This window comes from Chiloscyllium punctatum, chromosome 6, assembly GCF_047496795.1.
Source record: "Chiloscyllium punctatum isolate Juve2018m chromosome 6, sChiPun1.3, whole genome shotgun sequence".
NCBI lineage: Eukaryota > Metazoa > Chordata > Chondrichthyes > Orectolobiformes > Hemiscylliidae > Chiloscyllium > Chiloscyllium punctatum.
This window is the reverse complement of record NC_092744.1, coordinates 49,524,979-49,541,234: the sequence shown is the minus strand read 5'-3', so window position 1 is coordinate 49,541,234 and position 16,256 is coordinate 49,524,979. Positions and strand designations below refer to the sequence as shown.

At 42.1% G+C, this 16,256-nt stretch overlaps 1 protein-coding gene across 5 annotated transcripts in view; it reads left to right on the top strand.

Moving 5' to 3' along the window:
- The first annotated feature begins 14,095 nt into the window (after positions 1-14,095).
- The window catches only part of LOC140478939 (inactive N-acetylated-alpha-linked acidic dipeptidase-like protein 2), a 950,375-nt gene continuing 948,214 nt past the window's right edge, over positions 14,096-16,256 (top strand). For 3 of the 5 annotated variants that reach the window (XM_072572597.1, XM_072572592.1, XM_072572595.1), the window contains exon 1: positions 14,096-14,203. The gene's annotated coding sequence lies outside the window, so the exon portion shown is untranslated. The remainder of the gene's footprint in view (positions 14,204-16,256) is intronic. The other 2 variants (XM_072572598.1, XM_072572593.1) reach the window with 1 other exon arrangement.

The window sequence follows — 16,256 nt, the reverse complement described above, 5'->3', positions numbered from 1 at the left end:
TAATTGCTCAATATCGACTGGTTCTATTGGAGGTCAAAAGAAAGTAAGTTAGGGCACAGAGTAACTTAGGAAGTGGAGCAAAGACCAAACAATTTGTTTATTCAGGGCTAAATTCTTACTAAGATTGCTGCAGTTGGATGGGGGCGGGGGCAGTGGGTAGGCGGTTGGTGAGTGCAATACAATTTTGTGAGAACAGATGGTGAATTGATTTAAAGAGAGGTTGAATGAGAGGCTTTTAATGAGTAAATGAAGTGAGTGTGGAAGTGGATAAGACAATGTCAGATGAACACAATCGAAGTGAATCTCTGATAATGCAATGAAGGCAGGCAATTTATAATTATTTATGAGGAAATTAATTTGTTATTTTGGAAGAAAGGTTAAACTGATTAATTTCCCGAACAGTCCAGTCATCAAAGATAAATTATTAAGATGCTTTATTAAGTGAATTGAGGATCATGGAAATATTGATTTATATATTTATTAATGGCTCGTATTGGCGATAAAAGGAAGTGCTTGGGAATGAGGTTCAAGTTGTAGCAGTCACAGAGGACAGAATGAAAAGTGATATTCATTCCAAAAGCCTCACCTGTTAATCAAACTGAAATCCTAAAGAGGCTGTAAAGTGTCCTGAGATACAATAATAAGTCAGAAAATAAAACATCTCAAGATATTCTTAAATATTTAGATATGAAATTATTTGCTATTCACAATATGAATGCTACTTTTATAAATGGCTGGAACTTGGACATTTTGCTTGAACTGAAAATAATAGGAGAAAGTGTGAAAAGTCTCTACTTGGTTCCTGCTATTATGACAATGGATCAGACTGTGAAATACTGGGAAGAGTTTTAACTGTAATTCCAAAATGCTTTTTTTAAAGAGCGTTGAAATGCCCAGAAAGGGCTACAATTATAAATAAGTGGCTATTCTGGTTGTAGGTTTGCTTGCTGAGCTGCAAGGTCCGTTTTCAGATGTTTCATCACTAGGTAACATCATCAGTGAGCCTCTGGATGAAGCACCGGTGGAGTAGCCTGCTTTCTATTTATATGTTTTCCTATAGACACCGGTTTGAAGTTTCTTTGGGTTGGTGATGTCATTTCCCATAGTGACATCATTTCCGGTGGTGATGTCATTTCCTGTTCTTTTTCTCAGGTGCTGGTAAATGGGATCCAAGTCAATGTATTTGTTTACATCGTTCCGGTTGGAATGTCATGCTTCTAGGAATTCTTGTGCATGTCTCTGTTTGGCTTGTCCTAGGATGGATGTGTTGTTCCAGTTGAAGTGGTGTCCTCCCTTATCCGTACGTAAGGATACTAATAAGAGTGGGTCTGTTGTTTTGTGGCTAGTTGATGTTTGTGCATCTTGGTGGCTGGTTTTCTGCCTGTTTTTCCAATGTAGTGTAGTTACAGCTCTTGCAAGGTATTTTGTAAATGACATCAGTTTTGCTTGTTGTCTGTATAGGGTCTTTCAAGTTAATTAGCTGCAGTTTTAGTGTGTTGGTGGGTTTGTGGGCTACCATGATGCTAAGGGGTCTGAGTAGTCTGGCAGTCATTTCCAAGATGTCTTTGATGTAGGGGAGAGTGGCTAAGGTTTCTGGATGTGTTTTGCCTGCTGGTTTGGGTTTGTTGCTGAGAAATCGGCAGACTGTGTTCATTGGGTAACCGTTCTTTTTGAATACACTGTATAGATGATTTTTCTCTGCTCTGCGTAGTTCCTCTGTGCTGCAGTATGTCGTGGCTCATTGAAATAATATTCTCATGCAGCTTCATTTGTGGATGTTGAGAGGATTGCTTCTGTAGTTCAAAATTTGATTTGTATGTGTTGTTTTCCTGTAGACACTGGTTTGAAGTTCCCCATTGGCTGTTTGCTCTACTGTGACATCTTGGAATGGCAGTTTGTTGTTGTTTCCCTCCTCTTTATTGAATTTTATGCCAGTAAGGGTATTATTGATGGTCTTGAAGGTTTCCTCTAATTTGTTTCGTTTAATGATGACAAAGGTGTCATCCACATAGCAGACCCAAAGTTTAGGTAGGATGGTTGACAGAGTTGTTTGTTCGAATCTCTGTGTTACTGCCTCTGCTAAGAACCCTGATATCAGAGATCCCATAGGTGTTCTGTGGCTGTCTAGAGAGAGAGAAAGAGGGACTGCAGGAGTGTAACAACCAAAGGGTTCAAGAAAACTTCATGACAACAAAGATAATGAGGGGCTGACAATAAACACAGAATGCTGGAGAAACTCAGCACATCTGGCAGCATGTTTGGAGATAGAAACATAGTTAACATTTTAAAGCTGACAAGACTCTTCAAAACTGAAAGGTGTTGGAAAATAAGTTCTTTATTGTTTTTTTGACAGAAGCAGCGGACAAGCAATAGGGCTGCCATTTCTTCTACTATTCTGTTGCCTCCTGCTGGATGCCATGACTAATCACATCTTCCACTCCCTTGCACTATCAGCATTCCACAGGGACCATTCCTCCCAGTGGCACCTTAACTACTCCTCTGTCAATCCTAATGCTTTCTCACTCCCTTGAGGCACCTTCCCTGGCAATCACAGATGGTGGAACACTTGCCCATTCACCTCCTCTCTCCTCACTGGCAATCAAGGCTCTGAACATAACTGCCACATGAAGCAGCAATTCATTTGTACTTCTACCAATCTTGTCTGCTGCATTTGCTGCTCACAATATGGTTTTCTTTACACTGGCAAGACAAAAGACAAACTGGGTGATTGTTTTGCAGAACACCTGTACTCTATTGAGTTTTGAGAAGATTTGTAGCTCAAGTTGAGGTTCTGCTTGTAAGTTTGCTTGCTGAGCTGGAAGGTTCATTTCCAGACATTTCGTCACCCTACTAGGTAATATCTTCAGTGAGCCTCTGAATGAAGCACTATTGATGATTCCTGCTTTCTATTTACATGTTTGGGTTTCTTTGGGTTGTGATGTCATTTCCTGTGGTGATGTCATTTCTGGTTCTTTTTCTCAGGGGATGGTAGATGGAGTCTAACGCAATGTGTTTGTTGATGGAGGTCTGGTTGGAATGCCATGCTTCTAGGAATTCTTGTGCATGTTTCTGTTTGGCTTGTCCTAGGATGGATGTGTTGTCCTAGTCAAAAAGGTGTCCTTCCTTATTTGTATGTAAGGATACTAGTGAGAGAGGGTCATGTCATTTTGTGGCTAGTTGATATTCATGTATCCTGGTGGCTAGTTTTCTGCCTGTTTGTCCAATGTAGTATTTGTTTCAGTTCTTGCACGGTATTTTGTAAATGACATCAGTTTTGTTTGCTGTATAGGGTCTTTCAAGTTCATTACCTGCTATTTTAGAGTGTTGGTGGGTTTGTGGGCTGCCATGATGCCAAGGGCTCGGAGTAATCCAAAGATGTGCAGGTAAGGTGAATTGCCCATGCTAAATTGCCCATAGTGTTAGGTGCGTTAGTCAGAGGGAAATGGGTCTGGGTGGGTTACTCTTCAGAGGGTCAGTGTGGACGGGTTGAGCCGAAGGGCCTGTTTCCATACTGTAGGGAATCTAATCTAAAAATATCTAGTCTGGCAGTCATTTCCAAGATATCTTTGATGTAGGGGAAAGTGGCTAGGGTTTTTGGACGTGTTTTGTCTGCTCGTTTGTATTCAAAAAGAAAGGGTACCCAATGAACACAGTCGGCCAATTTCTCAGCAACAAACCCAAACATATAAATAGAAAGCAGGAATCATCAACAGTGTTTCGCCCGGAGGCCCACTGAAGATGTTACCTAGTATGGTGATGAAATGTCCGGAAATGAACCTTCCAGCTCAGCGAGCAAACCTATATCCAGAACCTATGCTATATTCGCAGGAATGAGCCTGACCTCCCAGTTGCTTGACATTTCAATAGAACCCCTTGCACTCATGTTAACATTCCTGTCCTTGGCCTGCTGTAATGTTCTAATGAAGCACAACTCAAGATCATGGAACAACACCTCATTTTCCACTTCTGCACTTTACAGCTATAAGGTCTCAATACTGGATTCAATAACCTCAAAAGCTGACCATATTACATCTGTTCTCCTTTTTTTAACATTTTCTCCCCCTCCCTCCCCACAGCCATGTCATGCTTGTGTCCTGTTTACACTTAGTATAATGGAGCCATTCTCTCCTGTCAGACCCCAATTTGTGTCCTTTTTACATCTCCTTTCTTTCTTCTGATTAACAATCCTTTTGCATGGAACCCTTACACCATCTTCCCTCTTGCTCCTCCTCTGCTTCTATCTAAAGAATAAAAGAAAAACTATTTTCCAACAATTGTCAGTTTTGAAGAAGTCATATTGACTTGAAAGGTTAACTCTGTCTCTCTTTCTCCACTGATGCTACCAGACCTACTGATTTTCTCTAGCCTTCTCTGTGATTGTGTCAGATTTCTAGCATCTGCAATGCTTTGTCTCCTTCGAGGGGCTGACAACCCCTGCTGGACAGCAAGCCACTTTGTGTGGATAATGCGCCAAACTCCAGACACATTTCGTGTTTTTCCCTTTGAAGAATACAGATGCTTAAAAAAGCAATTTCAACTGTACTACAGTGAATTTGCATGACTGGACGCTCTCATGTGTAATTGCCTAAGGTCAAACCGTGACATGTTGTAAAGATCAGTTGATGTCCTGTGTTGCAGGTAAAGACTGTCTCTCACTCTCACTCTCAGGATTCCATTCCACCCGCCAATCTAGTTCAGATGTTCCCCAGAGCATTAGCAAATATCCTTATGAAGATACTGTTCATGTTCCTAGTCAAATGTAACTCCACCAACATCTACAGGTCCCATCTGCCTCAGGAATCTAAAGTCCTCAGTCCTGCACCAACTCTCCAACCACTCATACACTTGCTCTAGCCTTTGAGTTCCATACTCGTTACTGTGCAGCACTGGGAGTAATTCAGAGATTACTACTTTTGAGGTCCTGCTTTCCAACTTCCGACTTAACATCCCAAAGTCTGCTTGCGGGACATCATTTCTGTCCCTTCCTGTTGTGGTCCCAACATGTATCATGACCTCTGACTGTATGTCTTTCCTCTTCAGAATGCTGTACAACTATTTCTAATATCCATATCCCTGTCACCTGGTATCCATGAAGGCCCAAACCTCAAGAACTCACTGTTTTGCCTCTAGCTATTATTCAAGCTATAAATCCTGGAGTTCGAGTTGTTTCAATCAGAGTCATTTCCTGCAGACATGGTCACCCAGACCACCAGGACCAACTGGGATTTTCCACATAGTGCAGGATGTACAAATCATGGGCCCAAGCTCCCTAGATGTACCATAACTACATAAAATAAAAGCAAGGGTTCATATTCTAAGTATGAATTAGAAAAAAACTTTTACTTGTTTATGAGTCAGATGAACAACCAAAATATCTTAAATGTATCAAGTAAAGAAATTTAGATTTGGCATTATAAAACTATTCATTATCTATCTAAAGTTTTCGAGCTGTATTTATGGTCTTAACTCCAAGAGACAAGACAAATACTTGTTTACCTAATTTCCTGTCATGTCACATTCTCATTTTTTTGAAGCAGTTCTATTGCCTATTTGTCTCTTCATGGGACTTATCTTGGTCTCAGTGCTCTTTTTCACTACACTGTCAACAGCTCCAAATCCTTCCTTGTTCCACCACTGGTCTGTCTGCTTCTGGGACCTCTCTGCTCCTTGCTACTCCTTCTAACCTCATTGCTGTCCCTCCCAAGTCCTCCACAGGTCTGTCACTGGTCTGTCTTTTTTACTACCTGAATCCTCACCTCACCTGTTCCTCTTGTGAAAATGATTATAATGAACAAAATATTAATCAAGTGAAAGTTCATTTGATCCATAAAGGCACCAGCCCCAAGCAGAAAAATAAATTCTACATTATGGAAAACAGACCATAATCACTGCTTTTTAGTCAAAAATAAAACCATAAGACACAGGAGTGGAAGCAATGCCATTTGGCCCATCGAGTCCACTCCGCCATTTAATCACGGCTGATGGGTGTTTCAATTCCACTTACCCACACTCTCCCCATATCCCTTAATTCCTTACGAGATTAAGAATTTATCAATCTCTGCCTTGAAGACACCCAACATCCTGGCCTCCACTGCGCTCCATGGCAATGAATTCTACAGGCCCACCACTCTCTGGCTGAAGAAATATCTTCTCATTTCTGTTCTAAATGGACCCCCTCTAATTTTAAGGCTGTGCCCATGGGTCCTAGTCTCCCCGCCTACTGGAATCAACTTCCCAGTGTCCACCTTTTCTAAGCTATGCATTATTTTGTAAGTTTCTATTAGATGTCCTCTCAACCTTCTGAACTCGAATGAATACAATCCCAGCATCCTCAGCCAATCATCATATGCTACCATTCCAGGGATCATCCATGTGAATCTCTACTGGATATGCTCCAGTGCCAGTATGTCCTTCCTGAGGTGTGGGGCCCAAGATTAGACGCAGTATTCTAAATGGGGCCTAACTAGAGCTTTATAAAGTCTCAGAAGTACGTTGCTGCTTTTATATTCCAACCCTCTTGAGATAAATGACAACATTACATTTGCTTTCTTAACGTCAGACTCAACCTGCAAGTCAACTTTTAGACAATCCTGGACTAGCACTCCCAGATCCCTTTGTACTTTGGCTTTATGAATGTTCTCACCATTTAAAAAATAGTCCCTGGGCCTGTATTCTTTTTTCCAAAGTGCAAGACCTCACACTTGCTCACATTGAATTTCATCAGCCATTTCCTGGACCACTCTCCTAAACTTCCTATACCTTTCTGCAACATCCCCACCTACTCAGTATTACTTGCCTGTCCACCTAACTTTGTACCATCAGTGAACTTTACCAGAATGCCCCCAGTCTCTTCATCCAGATCATTAATATATAAAGTGAACAGCTGCAACCCCAACATTGAATCTTGTGGACCCCACTTGTCACCAGCTACTATTCTGAAAAAGAACCTTTTATCCTAATTCTCTGCCTGCTGACAGACAGCCAATCCCCAATCCATGCCAGTAGCTCACCTTGAACACTGTGGGACTCACCTTACTCAGCAACCTCCTGTGAGGCACCTTATCAAAGGCCTTTTGGAAGTCTAGATAGATGACATCCACTGGGTTTCCCTGGTCTAACCTACTTGTTAACTCTTCAAAGAATTCTAACAAGTTTGTCAGGCACGACTTCCCCTTACTAAATCCATGCTGACTTGTTCTAATCCAACCATGCACTTCCAAGAATTTAGAAATTTTATCCGTAATGATGGATTCTAGAATTTTACGTACAACTGAAGTTAGGCTAATCAGCCAATAATTTTCCATCTTTTGCCTTGATCCTTTCTTGAACGAGAAGGTTACAACAGCATTTTCCAATCATCTGAGACTTTCCCTGACTCGAGTGATTTTTGAAAGATCACAGTCAGCGCCTCCGCCATTTCCTCTACCACCTCTCTCAGAACTCTAGGGTGTAGCCCATCAGGGGAAGGAGATTTATCGATTTTTAGACCTTTAGCTTTTCTAGCACTTTCTCTTTTGTAATGGCTACCATACTCAACTCTGCCCCCTGACTTTCCTTAATTGTTGGGATATTACTCATGTCTTCCACTTTGAAGACTGACACAAAGTACTTATTAAGTTCTTCAGCTATTTCCTTATCTCCAAGCACTAGCCTTCTTGCATCAATTTGGAATGGCCCAATTTCTACTTTTGCCTCTCATTTGTTTCTTATGTATTGAAAGAAACTTTTACTATCATTTCTAATATTATTGGCTAGCTTACCTTCATATTTGATCCTCTCCTTCCTTATTCCTTTCTTTGTTATCATTTGTTTTTGTAGTCTTCCCAATCTTCTGATCTCTTAGTGCTCTTGGCCACTTTATAAGCTCTCTCACTTTTTCTTTGATACATTTCCTGACTTCCTTTGTCAGCCATGGCTGTCTAACCCCGCCCTGGATAATCTTTCTTTTCCTTGGAATGAACCTCTGTACTGTGTCCTCAATTACACCCAGAAACTCCTGGCATTGTTGCTCTACTGTCTTCCCTAACAGGTTCTGCTTCCAGTCGACTTTCATCAGTTCCTCTCTCATGCCCCTGTAATTACCTTTATTTAACTGTAACACCATAACATCCGATTTTGCCTTCTCTCTTTCAAACTTCAGATGAACGCTACCATATTATGATCGTTGCCTCCTTACTTTAAGATCTTTTATAAAAAATCTCCAGGATTTCAGTGAACTATGAAGCAATTGGACCTACCATATCTGTGTAGTCTAGCTGTAGATTGTTTTGCACAATGTGATACATATCTGTTACAGAAACTCAACTGCACTCACCACATAAACACAGTGGCTACAAGAGCAGGTCAGAGGCTCAGAGTAACAAGTAACAATTGTGACAAGTAACTCATGTCCTGATTCCCCAAAGCCTGTCCACCATCTTCAATGCACACTTCAGGTGTGTGATGGAATACCCCCCACTTGTCTGGAAGTGTTCAGCTCCAACAACACTCAAGAAGCTTGACACCATCCAGAACAAAGTAGCCCACTTGATTGGCACAACGTCCACAAGAGTCCATTTCCTCCATCACTGATGCTCAGTAGTGGCAGTGTGTACTATCTATGATGTACTGCAGAAATTCACTCAAGATTCTTAGACAGTACCTTCCAGACTTATGACCATTTCCATCTAAAAGGACAAGGTCAGCAAATACTTGGGAACACCAGCACCTTCAAGTTCCCCTCCAAGCCATTCACCATCTCAACTTGGAAGTATATCACCATTCCTTCACTGTCACTCAGTCAAAATCCTGAAATTCCCTTCCTAGTGGTATTGTGGGTCAACCCACAATAGAGGGACTTCATGGGTTCAAGAAGGCAACTCACTGTCACCTTTTAAAGGAAACCTCGGAATGGGCAATAAATGCTGGCCAGCCAGCAATGCCCACATCCTACAAATGAATAAAAATAATAGTGAGGCATACTTTTACCGGTATATTAGATTCAGGGATACACGATTTTCCATCTATTTATGTAACTCAACCAGCCTCCCTACATTCTTCATTCTTTCATACTTTTTTTCAAGTTAGCTAACTTAAGAGAGATTTCCATATTCAGACCCAATATTGAAGGAAAAAGCAGCTTTCAAAGACTTCAAAACTCAGGGTACTCAATCACAGTACTGAAACTATTTTTAGAATCATAGAGTCATAGAGCTGTGCAGAAACAGACTCTTCGGTCCAACTTGTCCATGCCGACCAGATATCCGAAATTAATCTTGTCTCATTTTCCAGCATTTGGCTCATAAACCTCTACAGTCTTCCTGTTCAATACGCATCCAGATGCCTTTTAAATGTTGTAATTATAGCAAGCTCCTCCACTTCCTCTGGCAGTTCATTCCATATGGGCACCACCCTCCGTGTGAAGAAATTGCCCCTTAGGTCCCTTTCTCCTCTCACCTAAAACCTATGCCCACTAGTTTTGGACTTCCCCACCCAGGGTAAAGACCTTGGCTATTCATCCTATCCATGCCCCTCATGATTTTATAAACTTCTTTAAGGTGACCCCTTAGCATCTTGGAAGGAGAATCAAATGGGCTCAAATGAGTAGAAGGAAGAACTACAAAAGGGGCAAACGTGCACTTAGGTTTGTAAGTTAGGGCCCCTAACAGTCATGGGGAGATTGAGGATTAAATCTGTAATCAAAGTTTGGAGATATATAAGAATATAAGACAGTAATATTAGGAGATTTTAACTACCCAATTATTAATCTGGACTGTTTAATGCAAGGTAGGTTGGGAGCAAAATTCTTTAATTGTCTCAGAAGAACTTTTTTAGTCAGTCTGTTAAAAGCCCAGTGTGGACCTCTATGTCTAGATTCCTCTGTATGTTGATGTGAATAAGGGTTCTGCTATTTACTACGTACTTCCCTCTTTGTATTAGATCATCCATGGAGGGGACAGTTCTGGACCAAATATTTGGAAATAAGCCCTGGTAGATGGAAGGTATTTTGGAGATTGTGATTCTAACTCAATTAGATTTTGCATAATATTAGGAAAGGATTAGGATGGACCTGGGAAAAGGTTAATTCACAGTCCAAGAATAATGGGCAAACCATTCAGGACTGTGGTGAGGAAGAATTTCTTCACTCAGAGTCGTGTAGCCATGGAGTTCTATACCATCACAAGCTGTTGGGGCCAGTTCATTCTAAATATTCAATAGAGAGCTGGATGTGGCCCCTGTGGCCACAAGGATCAAAGGTTATGGGAGAGGGCGGGAATGCGATACTGAAACTGCATGATCAGCCATGATTGTATTGAATGGTGATGCAGGCCCGAAGTGCAGAATGGCCTACTCCTGCACCTATTTTCGATGTTTCTATGTTTGCAAGAAGGAAATAGTGAGTGAAAAGGGAAATCTATTTTATAAAGGTCAAAAGGTGGGACAAAGACAAAGAATAGTATAGCAAAGGAACAGGCCCTTCAACCCACCAAGATTGTGCCGACACATGATGCTGTTCTAAACTAAAAACCTTTTGCCTCCATGTGATCCGTATCCTTCTATTCCCTACCTATTCACATATCCATCCAGATGCTTTTTAAATATTGCTATTATATCCGAGTCCACGATCTCTTCTGGAAGCGTATTCCAGGCACTAACCATATAGTGTGTAAAAAACCTACCTCTCACAACTCCTTTAAACTTCTACCTTAAACCTATGTCCCCAGTAATTGATATTTCTACCCTGGGAAAAAGACTTTGCTGTTCTTTTTCTGTACCTCTCATAATTTTGTAAACTTCTATCAGGTTGCCCTTCATTCTTTATTGTTTCAGTGAAAACAAAACAAAACTTGCCCAATCTCTTTGCATAGCTAATGCCCTCCAAAGGGCAACATCTTGGTAAACCATTTCTGTAACCCCTCCAAAATCTTCACATCCTTCTCTTAATGTGGTAACAAGAACTGTACATAATAATATTCCATACATGGCCTAACTAAACTATGCTGCAACATGACTTGCCAATTTTTATACACCATGCCTCAGTCAATGAAGGCAAACATACTATATGCGTGTTGAGTACCTTATCCACTTGTGTTGCCACTTTCAGGGAACTGTGGACCTGTATGTCTAGATTCCTCCGTATGTTGATGTTAATAAGGGTTCTGCTATTTACTACATACTTCCCTCCTGTATTAGATCTTCCAAAATGCATTATTTCACATTTATCCTGGATTAAACTCCATCTGCTATTTCTCCACCCAAGTCTCCAGCTTATCTATATCCAGCTGCATCTTCTGGCAAACCTCCTCACTGTCTGCAGCTCCCCCAGTCTTTGTATCATCACAAACTTACTAATTAAGCCATCTACATTTTCCTCTAATCATTTACATAAATTACAATAGCATGGTCTCAGCACTGATTTCCATTGGTCACAGATTTCCAGATGGAAAAAAAACCCTCCACCACTAATCTCTGTATTTCTGATAGAATTGTGATGGATTCTGTATCTATCTGACCAGCTCACAATGAATCCCAAGTAACATCACCTTTTGTATCAGCCTGCTATGGGAAACCTTTACAAAAGGCCTTACTAAAGTCCACGTAGACAATATCCACTGCCCTCCTCTCATCAATAATCATTGTCACCTCCTCAAAAAGCTCAGCGAAGTTTGTGAGACATGACCTTCCCCCACAGAAAGCCATGCTGCCTATTGTTAATAAGTCCATCAATTTCCAAATGTGAGTAAATTCCATTCCGTAGAATACTCTCCAATAATTTCCTTACCACTGATGTAAGACTCATGGACAGTAATTTCCGAGATTATCTCTATTGCTCCTCTTACACAAAGGAAAAAAACAGGATATTCTTAAGTTCTCTGGGATCTCTCCTGTGACTGAGGATAGAAAGATTTTGCAGAATGCCCCAGCAATTTCCTTACTTGCCTCCTTCAGCATTCTGGGATAGATCTTATCAGGTCCTGGCACATGTGTACCTTAATGCTTTTCAAAACACCCAACATCTCCTCCTTTTTCCTATCAACATGTCCTAGAATATTAATGTACCCCTTCCAAGAGTCATCATCTACTATGTCCTTCTCCTTTGTAAATACCAATACAAAGTACTCATGAAGAACCTCACTCACTTCCTCAGCTCCACACATGAATTCCCTACTCTGCCTTTGAATGGACCTATCCTTTTCATAATTACCCTCTTCGTCCTTTTATATTTATAATATGCCTTTGAATTTTCCCTAAAAATGTCTATTTTTTAGGATGTCTACAGTCATAAATTTAGGAAGAAGCAAAAAAACAGAAGATTGTGGCAGATACTAAAAGCACAAAATGGCAGAATTCCTAGAGTAGTGTGAAAAGTGCAGGAGAAAACTTAAAAAGGAAAGTATGAAAGCTAGGAAAATGCTACGGGATGGGAGTAGAATAAAGTAAAACCCAAAGGGGTTTGGAGAATAAAGAGTAAGAGAAACATTAGGAAAAGGTTTGGGTCCATTCAAGAACATGTAGGAAGACATGGGCACAATCCTCAATGAATACTTTGCATCAGCCTTCACATAAATACGTGGATATAGGAAGTCACACCTTTCATTGGTAGAAGAGTCAATAACTCGGGGGCATGGATTTAAGGAAAGATATAGAAGGCTAAGAGGAGACTTGAGGAGAGGGCAGTGGGAGTCTAGAATGCACTGCTTGTAAGATTAGATTACTTACAATGTGGAAATAGGCCCTTCGGCCCAACAAGTCTACACTGACCCTCCGAAGAGCAACCCACTCAGACTCATTCCCCTACAGTTACCCCATCCCCTAACACTACGGGCAATTTAGCATGGCCAATTCACCTAACCTGCACATCTTTGGATCATGAGAGGAAACCAGAGCACCCGGAGGAAACCCATGCAAACACGGGGAGAATGTGCAAACTCCACACAGACGGTTACCTGAGGCAGAAATTGAACCCAGGTTTCTGGCACTATGAGGCAGCAGTGCAAACCACTGTGCCACTGTTGAATCAAAAATTTTCTGAACATTTAAGTGGTAGATACTCATTTTATGGTATAGCCTTCAGGACTATGGGCCAAGAACAGGAAAATGGGATTAGTGTAGTCCTACCTTTGATACCCTATGTGGACACAATGGGCTAAATCACCTCCTTCTGTGCTGTAAATGCCTACTCGTCTAAGTTTATTCAGGAGAATTCCTACTACCTGTCCAACTGCAGTGAAGCTTCTTCCAAATGGCAATTTCACAGTCATATTTTTTAATCATCTAAGGAAAAATGATCAAGGTGCTCTAAAAGGAACAGATCCTGTGGCTTGTAAGGATGTGAACCCAAAGGTATACATATGTTGTTGGCACATATTATTAGGCCAAGGGACTGCTTTTTCATGCTCTAGCAATGCCTTCAAATTGTTATCCAGCCAACCTCTTGGGTAAACAGTCCTCTCCCACTCCAAGTATATTAGTTCTGTCATCTGACTATACGATATGGAATGCTGTGTTGATTCTCTGTACTATGGTATAACTGGAACTGTATAATAAATCAACTTTCTACAGTCAGCCCTCTCAGCTCTGTGTTTGTTTAGTACTATTCTGGCAGCAAACTGCCATTCATTTACCTCTATTTCTTTTTATAGAATTGGTGCACTTGAGTGAACATGTAAGATAAAAAAGACGAGACTGTTGTTGTGATGCCAATTACGAAGCAAAATCAACTTGGTTCAGAACAAGAACAAAATCACAATTACATATGGTCCATCATAATACATATCTATTATTATTATTGCCAGTTTCTCTTGTGTTGTTTCGGCACAAAGGTTGTTTGACACTTTACCCTCGACCTGATAGTCTATCCAAATGCACTTCCTGTAAGAATACAACATTTTATATTGTCCCGGGGTGTGTGCTGGTGCGGTAAATCACTGCACTTTAAATGACTTTTAATATCTGGATCTTGAAGATCTCGATAGATTGCTTGTGTGACTCGTGCAAAGTAGTTTTTTTTAAAACAAAGAGTTTGCTTGAAGCTTGCACTGTGTACACGTCCATTCCTTTAATGCTACTTTTAATAATTGAAGTGGGAGGGGAGGGAAGGGAATGAGTTTGGGAACCTGCTGTAGGGAATGAAGTAAATTGAAAGGGTGTGTCGGACAGTAACTGAGAGAAAGACGGAAAAAAAGAAAAAGAAATGGCAGCTCTACACAACTTTCCCTAGAAGGTTGGTAAAATGCTTCCTCCCCCCCCCCAGAGTTGGAGGGAGTTGACTGCTGAGTGGTGGTTGGTGTGAGGTTTTGGGCTGCATCTTCTCTGAGGTGGTGTGAGGGTCTTGTTCCCCTGCTGCTGCTCCGGGTTGGGGCAATGCACTCTCTTGTCGGCTCTAGCTCCTCTCTTATTGCCGGGGCCGCTCTACCTTCGCAGCCTCGCCTGGGTTTTAAAGCCACCGGGAGCGGCCGTGGCGGTCTGCAGCGCGGGTGGAGGAGGGGAAAGCGAGGCCGCTGTCCCACTGGCTTTAAGGCCGCGGCAGAGAGGAGTGCGTGTCCCGAACACTGTTCAAAGTTGTCTCACGTTTGGTGTTGGGAGCAGGGATCTGTTAGCACGAAACTTTATGATTTAGAAGGAGTGAAGTTGATCGTAACTTTACGGGAGTACACTGTTTAAAACAAAAACGGTTAGGACCTTAATAAATACATCTTTTTCGCACAGTGAGGGAATAAAACTAGTTTGAGTAGGAAAGAGACTTCTCTGGCTCAAGGTATGATAAAGTGCACCCTGTCTGGGACTGACGCCGTGTTCCAACTAACATTCAGCCGTGCCAACAAGTCATGCCATTGTAACATTAGGCACACTGTCTGCGGCAGATAGGAACGAGGTATTTTAGGTAATGCTATACCTCAAACTCTACATGTGGCAAAAACTAGATGAAAACTGGAGAGATTGTGAACCTGTGCTCTAAATCAGAGCACCTTTTTTAAATTGATTTTTGTTTTGGCTTAACAGCTCCTCGTTAAACAACGACTTTTGAATGGCATAATTCATTTACTGTCCGTGTTCAGTTCAACTTCGATTTGACAATTGCTTCTCAACGGGCACACGCTATCAAAATGCACGCTGAAATTAGTTGCAAGAGTGAGGAGTATTAAAAGATATTCTGGATTAGTGGTGCTGGAAGAGCACAGCAGTTCAGGCAGCAGCCGAGGAGCAGGAAAATCGACGTTTCGGGCAAAAGCCCTTCATCAGGAATAAAGGCAGAGAGCCTGAAGGGTGGAGAGATAAGCTAGAGGAGGATGGGGGTGGGGAGAAAGTAGCATAGAGTACAATAGGTGAGTGGGGGAAGGGATGAAGGTGATAGGTCAGGGAGGAGAGGGTGGAGTGGATAGGTGGAAAAGAAGATAGGCAGGTAGGACAAGTCATGGAGGTAAAAACAATGACTGCAGATGCTGGAAACCAGATTGTGGATTAGTGGTGCTGGAAGAGCACAGCAGTTCAGGCAGCATCCAAGGAGCAGGAAAATTGACGTTTCGGGCAAAAGCCCTTCATCAGGAATAAAGGCAGAGAGCCTGAAGCATGGAGAGATAAGCTAGAGGAGGGTGGGGGAACAGTGCTGAGCTGGAAGCTTGGAACTAGGGTGAGGTGGGGGAAGGGGAAATGAGGATACTGTTGAAGTCAACATTGATGCCCTGGGGTTGAAGATGAGGTGTTCTTCCTCCAGGCGTCTGGTGGTGAGGGAGCGATGGTGAAGGAGGCCCAGGACCTCCATGTCCTCGGCAGAGTGGGAGGGGGAGTTGAAATGTTGGGCCACAGGGCGGTGTGGTTGATTGGTGCAGGTGTCCCGGAGATGTTCCCTAAAGTGCTCTGCTAGGAGGCGTCCGGTCTCCCCAATGTAGAGGAGACTGCATCGGGAGCAACAGATACAATAAATGATATTAGTGGATGTGCAGGTAAAACTTTGATGGATGTGGAAGGCTCCTTTAGGGCCTTGGATAGAGGTGAGGGAGGAGGTGTGGGCACAGGTTTTAAAGTTCCTGCACTGGCAGGGGAAGGTGCCAGAATGGGAAGGTAGGTTGTAGGGGGGGCGTGGACCTGACCAGGTAGTCACGGAGGGAATGGTCTTTGTGGAAGGCTGAAAGGGGCGGGGAGGGAAATATATCCCTGGTGGCGGAAATGTCAGCGGATGATTTGGTTTATGCGAAGGTTGGTAGGGTGGAAGGTGAGCACCACGGGAGTTCTGTCCTGGTTACAGTTGGAGAGGTGGGGTCTGAGGGTGGAGGTGC